Here is a 7,844-nt window from a genome sequence, read left to right as displayed (position 1 = left end):
TAAGGCCTCCGTCATTTCACGCTTTCATTACACCATAATGTGACGGGCCGTCACATAACTATCTAGTGTCGAAAGGTGCTTTAACTCAGTCAACAGGAGAATGGAACCATTGTAGGGAATCGGAGTCGGGCGAACGCTTTAACCACCGGGCTACCCTACCAAAGACTATGAATTCAGACCCAGCAAACAGATACCAAACACTCACACTCACACTCACACTCACACTCACACTCACACTCACACTCACACTCACGCTCACGCACACGCACACGCACACGCACACGCACACACACACACACACACACACACTTTGCCTCTTGACACTGTATCGGGTTTTAGCAAGATGAGTTTACCTTAAGATGTACCAAAGTAGAAGCTATTTAACAAATAACAAATAAATGAACCTCGATACTTGGCGTCTTAAAACATCTAAAGAACGTTCGGCCTATTTAAAAATGGAACCGATATGTAGCTTTAACGAACATGTCACGTCATTATATAGACCTGGTCTGTCTATATTCGCTGGTCTGCATTGCAAACCACGGACATGTCATGTCATTATATAGACCTGCTCTATCTATACTAAGCATCAAAAGAAACGTCAGGTTGGTAGTTTCCTTACTGCGACCATAAAACTGAAAACTTAGCAAATGTTGTGATTGTATTTTTTGGTCAGAAAATCAAGCTTTACGTGACAAAAACCATTTGTCTCCAAACACAAATTCGAAGCCAGGAAAGGTCCACCAAAACGCAGCATGAACATGAAGAGGGTACGGTGTTCTGCATGCAGTGCATGCATCAAATGCTGCACGTGCTTTTCTCTTGATCCAGCCCTATAAAATGCACCCCCAAACTTGGTTGAAACATTAACGTCAAAACGTCAGCAGGATGCCACGTCTTACGTCAGCTCAGAGGAACCAAGCCATAGGACGACTAGAAGCTGGTCACACTGCCCAAGCCGTTGCTAACCACTTCCATGTTAATGTTCGGACCATCTACAGGCTTCAGGAACGCTTCCGGACCACCAACATCACAGACGACCGTCCCCGCACCGGCAGACCAAGGGTCACCACGAGACGTCAAGATTGCCACATTGTGCGACGCCACGTACAGACTCCTTTCCAACAGGCCTCTGAGACAACACGTCAGACAATTGGGACATATGGGCGACCGCTCACCACTTCCACTGTACGCCGACGTCTTAGCAGCAGTAACTTTCAGTGCCGCAGACCTTACCGTGGACCAATCCTCACGCCACGTCATCGCCGTGAACGTCTACAGTTTGCCCAGTACCGTCAAAACTGGAGACACAGACAGTGGAGAACTGTTCTCTTCACAGATGAGAGTCTGTACTGCATTTCTAAGGCAGATGGCAGAACAAGAATTTGGCGACGTCGCGGCCAGCGTTACGCAGACGAGTGTGTGATGGAAAGGGACGCATGGGGAGGTGCCAGCATCATGGTTTGGGGGGGGGGGGGGGGGATTGGCCTAAACCAGAGAGTTGGTCCTGTGGTATTCCAGAATCTTGGTCCTGGAAGAGGAGGCGGCATCACAGCAGCGCGTTACATTGACCAAGCCCTCAGACCCCACGTCATACCACATTTTGCTCGTCACCGTAACAACGTGTTTCAGCACGATAATGCCAGAGCCCACACTGCAAGGGTTACACGGGACTTCCTACAGCAGAATGGTGTCAATGTAATGCAGTGGCCAGCCCTAAGTCCCGATTTAAATCCAATTGAACACCTTTGGGACGAAATTCAAAGGCGGTTGAATGACGTCATCCCAAGACCAAACACAGGATATTTATTGCGTCAAGCCTTCCTAAGAGTGTGGAACCAGGTGCCCATGGCATTCATCAATCGACTTGTGCACTCCATGCCTCGACGTTGTGCTGCGGTCATTGCCTCCCGTGGTGGTCACACGAGGTACTGAAGTCAGGACTCTGTTTGGACATTAAACGTTAACGTATTCCAATGCAATGTTGGTTAGTTATTCATCAATGTGTGTAGAAACTGTAAACAAACCCGTTTTTCCATACACTTATTGCATCACATTCTGTAATGAATTGAATGAAGTGCCTGTCAAATTTGGAATATCTACTGACGTTTCTTTTGATGCTTAGTATATATTCACTGGTCTGCAATGCAAACTACGGACATGTCATGTCATTATATAGACCTGCTCTATCTATATTCGCTGGTCTGCATTGCAAACCACGGACATGTCATGATACTGAATTCATTTTGGCTCATTACCAATTTATCGAAATGCTTAAATTAGATCACAGCACGGAAATCACTGTAAATTATAGAAATATACTACCTCCTATATGATCAGGGTCATATGGCGGGCTAATCATGTTCGTTTGTCTTTGTTCCGCGATAATGATTTATTCACGTGATTAATTTAACTAATTTTCTCTAAGCTCATCTGGCCCAGTGCGTGAGTCACACTCATATAATTATGTAGTAACAATTGGCGATAGATGACATAACGCATCAAATTAATGCTTAATGCTCCATAAATATGTATGAACCTTTACATAAGCTATTGATGGCTTCAACTACCATGTGACTCACTGTATGGGTACATTCATAAAGACTAAATGCTGTTTATCTCAGTAATCAACAATGTTTTATCAGAACCTTACTCACCTATAGAATCAAGTCTGGACCTAATGGCAACCAAGTCATAGGGATGTAATTGCAGGCATGTCAGTCGGATAATCCAATGTATATACTACCAAGTGGTAACTTTAAAACGTATGCAATCATAAACATTTGAAAATATACTCCAGGATAATGCATAAGCTTGGAACAACCCTTCATTTCGAACGAAGAAGCGGATTCTGGAATCTAAGGGTACAGCTCACAATTGTGATATGCACAGGAGATCGGGAAAATGATCATGTATTTTACCCGTCATGTTCTATGATAGTTGTTGTTTGTACGTCCATACTAAGTCCCTGGTCAAAGTTACCGTTCTGTGTGTATATTTTGCAGTGAATGTATATGCCCTATGCCCACTTCTAACCACCATTTTTTAAAGGCAAATGCGGGCGTCGTTTACCTGCAGTCGCCAAAGGTCGAGCCTAGCGAAATGATGACCAGCGACCTAGCTCATCTCCGTAAGTACAAGAAGATCCCTCTTGTCTACCCCACCGCCCTCGATGGCGGCATGAGGAGATAGGGCAGGTGACTGGTGGTAGTAGTCACTAATGCCGGTTCTAAACAGTAGCCCAGTGATGTACACAGTTTCAAGGTGAATGCCCCACTCAGACACAGCATCCGGACACAGGCTTTTCCCAGCAGACCACGCAGACAGCGCCATTAGAGACGGTAACAAATCCTGAAGTGCTCTGGATTGGAAACCACCAGAAACCAAGTCTCAAATATGATCTGGGTTGATCTGATGTTGCGACAGATGGCCTTGCTATCATGTACACCTATTTAGGATCATTGCAATGTTCGCTAAGTTAATGTTGGGCAATTTCATCCTTACACATGGCAGTTTTCCAGAATAATCTCCCCTGTTTTCGCGTAGAGCAATATGGAAAACAATAACTTGTATTATCTTAAGATATATAGTATACGTATCAAGGTCACTATTTTCACCTCGGGTCCGTTTTGGGGTTCGAGCGTCCTCCTGTTACTAATTAGAGAAATGAGCATTATAAGATAATATGAAGGACAATAGGACTGCGAAAGGAACCAACAGAACTTAAACAGTGCCCTAAATAGTCAGTGATTTTAGCGGGTCACCATATTCTAGGTCGTTGTTCACACTACTGACCAGGGGCTACCCTACTCACAATTCGATATGGCGTCATAATGGGTGACGTCAGTTATTAAATTGATGTAATGCAGGGCCTTCCTGAACTATGACATATATTAATATCTGGACAAAAGTAGTTAGGGATATAAATTAACTTTTGAAATTGTGAATAATGATCAATTTATTTATTGACACGTTGATAAATATTTATTAAAACTCTTCATGGCAAAGGGTGTCCACAGTTACATCAATTCAAACCCGTGAAGATTCGACTTGGAAGCGGCGACTAATGGGTTCGGATGGTCAGACTTGAATGAAACTTGTCATCGTATCCTTACTGCCGAAATCGATCCTGACTCTGTTGATCACTGGACTGTCTGGCCCTGACATTATTTACAGACCGCAGCTATACAGCTAGAATATTGCAGAGTGACAAAACAAACAGTTAAAAGTCGACAGCTGTAACCCAATATTGACCTACATTGAGAAAGGGAAATAGAAAGACATAATGTCCAGAATGACACTATATTCCTTTATCCGAATGAAATTAAAAATGATCATATTTTCCCTTTTGCTTTCCGTCACACACAGTACAAATCAACCTCTGCGAAGCCCTAAATGATCCGTGGATTCCCAGCGGCTTTCTTTTTAAATCGCCCGTAAAATCCTACATGGCGGTATCTCGGCCCTGCAGCCCATGGCGCCGAAAAGGCCACACCCGTTCAGTTGTCACTTCTGGGTTATAAGGGGAGGTCAGGTTGGGGGTCGTTTTGAACCTTACTACGAGTGGGTTAAGAAGGTGGGGTGGTGCTGGTGCCACCTTGTCGCATGAGGCTACAGGATCTTAGTCTGGCTCCGTTCACTGTGTGTCACCCTACCATCTCGACCTGGAGCGTTGTTTATGACATCAGACACTGGATTGTCTGGTCGGGTTGGATTGTTGTTTAGTCCTATATCCATCATGTAACCTATTCTGCTCCGTGCAACATTAACACGTACACAGTTTACAAGTTGTGTAGGACATAGGGCTTAATGCAGTAATAAATATATATAGACCACAGTGCCCCGAGAAAGATTTTCAATTTCCAACGCATATACCAGAGTAAAAGTCTTATAATTTGTCTGCACATATTCTACCTTTGTAAACGGGTACAAATAGTGAAGATCACAGAACATTAGTGATGAGACATGGTTTTCTTGATAAGGTTCAGCCCAGTCTACAGTACCGTTGTCTCGCGCTTCTCATTGCAGTCGAGGCACGTGTCTTATGTGCTCAGTTAATATGTCTCGACCATCATACTCCCAAACATTAAAATTGCCATTTCCCAACAGGATTTAAAGTCGTGAGGTTAGTATTTCTATAATAGCTCCGTGTACAGGGGGCGTTCTCAGAGTATCTGAATGTGTGGGAGTGTGTATGGCAGACTGCCTTGAAGGCGAGTGTGGGAAAACTTTATGACAGACCCTGGGGGGTAGGCAGACCACTGGTGCCAGACTGAGGACAAGACACGTTCACAGTTTACTTAGTGGGTGTTAACCTGACTGAATGTATCCTCTATATTTCACAATATGTCGTAGTTCCCAACTCTGGAAATTGTGCATGAGTGTTTCTTAAAAACGTCTTTAGGATTTCTACTGTAAATATTGCTAATTCCCAAGTTGAAACCGAAAATATGCATGAGACACTATGCGTAATATCAACAAACAACAAAGAAATGTGCTGTATTTAACAAATGTTTTAAAAAATAATTTCACACATCATTACAAGTGAATCGCTATGACAGTATAAATAGTAGAGCAGTACAAAATCAAAGACAGAATACTACAAATATACTTGCTTATTATTACAGTAAGAGAAATAATGGTAATACCCTCTGAGCAACTTCAGCTTGGAAGAATTGGCCAGGCAGAGAGTTCCAGGGTATAGAGTCATCTCACAATGCTGGTTTTCTTGTGGTATGAGAAGTACTGTGAGATGAGAGATGTCAGGGTACTGCCCTTATATACTTATATACTCCTAAGAGATAGATGATTATGGAATAAGGTCCTTATAACCCTTTCTAACTGTATAGCATTCTGCGGGTCAAGACGCTCTGGAAGATTTTAGGACTGTCGAACTATAGCTGAAGTTGAAATACAGCACTTCACTATCCCTTACTGAGTCTATAGCTGAAACACTCTTGTACAGGGTATAACACTGCCTCATGACAACATGTATCTATTGATTGAGAATCATATAACGTATCAATGCATTTCGACATCAGTAATGAATATTTTAAGGACCAAAACGTCAGTCGACGGTTCTGTGTTAATTTGGAAAAACAAGCAATCATCGGCAAAGTACACAGCGTGCAACAGAAATGAGGCACCTGGTGTTTTGGGGTCACCTTGCTCCTGGAGTATTTTCTTTACTGCATATGAAAAATTCAACCCCGTCAGCCCCCAGCGATATACCAGGATTCAATGGCATTTAGTTTGATCGGGTTCGAAGTGTTCCTGGTGATGATGCACAGGTACTGCAAACGATGAAGTCATGTTGTCATGTGTAATAAGGAAATCGGTTCGAAGGAGCTAGGGTTATAATATAGCTTCTGGGAACTAAACAGTAGGACTGGACATTACCATGATTCTCTTATTGCGATATATTGCAAAACATACTGTGATATTGTGACTGGAAGGTTTCTACCCAACTGCGTAAATAATAAATTCGTAATAGCTGTCTGTGTGCGACCAAACCAGGATAAATCCTAGACAGAATCTCCTCTGGATAAAAACACCCCGGACATAATCCCCCACCCCCTACCCCTCCTTAATGGAACCATTTCTTAAAAAGGACAAAATCCCCATACTCTTAGATTAAGGGCTGTTAAATCCTTGTTGTTGTGGTTTGGTAGAAGAGCTAGAGAAGACAACAAATGAATAAATGTATGCTCATTGGCTTTGTATCAAAATGGCTCATAATGTGTGAATAAATATATCCTCACTGGCGTTGTATCAATGTGTCAAATAAACATAAATCTGCAATGGATGATGTGAAAAATGTGCTCAAAATATGTGCTATGTGCTCTGATTTGTCTTGGGGGGTTTTGTCCCCTTACCGCGTGCGACATCATTTGCATAGCTACTGTTTACACATTCCATATAACTGCATGTCAGTGGCTTACTGATACATAAGATGATATGGATCCTTAAAGTGGAACATTTACTTGAAGTACTGCATCAAAAATAATGATAAACTATTGCAAAGTAAACCAAAAACATGATTTAGGTTAACCACTTAAATCTCATGCGACCTCCAGTAACTAAAATCCTTGACATGAATGTCATTATACAGTCCTACAAAAGTTATAAAACTTTGGCCTTTATGACAAATTGATAACATATTTTCCATTACAAACAAAATTGTTGCTCAGAGTCAGGGGCTCTACTAATAACTAAAATGGAATATTGGCGAAATGTGTGAATGGCATTTAGAAGCGCATAAGAAAAGCAGGATTCATGGATGTCTGTTTCTTTGTTAAGAATAGCACGACATTTCTCATACACTCCGAGACGTCGTGTTATTCGTAACAAGTAGTAATCACCCATACATCTTGTTTTTCTTAAGAGATTGCTATGTTTAAAACCACGTAATGCCTTCAAAATGTCACCTATTAAACCATTCAAACCCACAAATCTAAGGACAGGACATGCAAAGCCTCTTCGTTAACACCTTGTGTCATCGCTGTGTCAGATCCATTGTTTGTGAGGAGAGTTAACATTGGGTTTCCATGGCAGTCTGACGTTTTATTATTTTGTTCAACTTGGTTGATGTGTCTATTGGTTGACTGAAGTCCCGATCATCATAATGTCAGTAACATGTGTGAATATGCTCAACTACAACATTAAAACTGACCCCAAAGCAAATATGTTTCTTTACTTACAATCATTTTTATCTGTACTCGTCACAATTCCAGTTTATCTACCTGCATTTTCTTGCATGTCCATCACTTGATCGTCGTTTGTTTACAGGTCGCCGACAGCAGGAGTATAGCTGTGCGGCGTCAGGCAAAACAATGCAATGTTTC

The sequence above is a fragment of the Haliotis asinina genome, chromosome 15 (assembly GCF_037392515.1).
Source record: "Haliotis asinina isolate JCU_RB_2024 chromosome 15, JCU_Hal_asi_v2, whole genome shotgun sequence".
In the NCBI taxonomy this organism is placed as follows: Eukaryota; Metazoa; Mollusca; class Gastropoda; order Lepetellida; family Haliotidae; genus Haliotis; species Haliotis asinina.
This window is presented reverse-complemented; position numbering follows the sequence as displayed.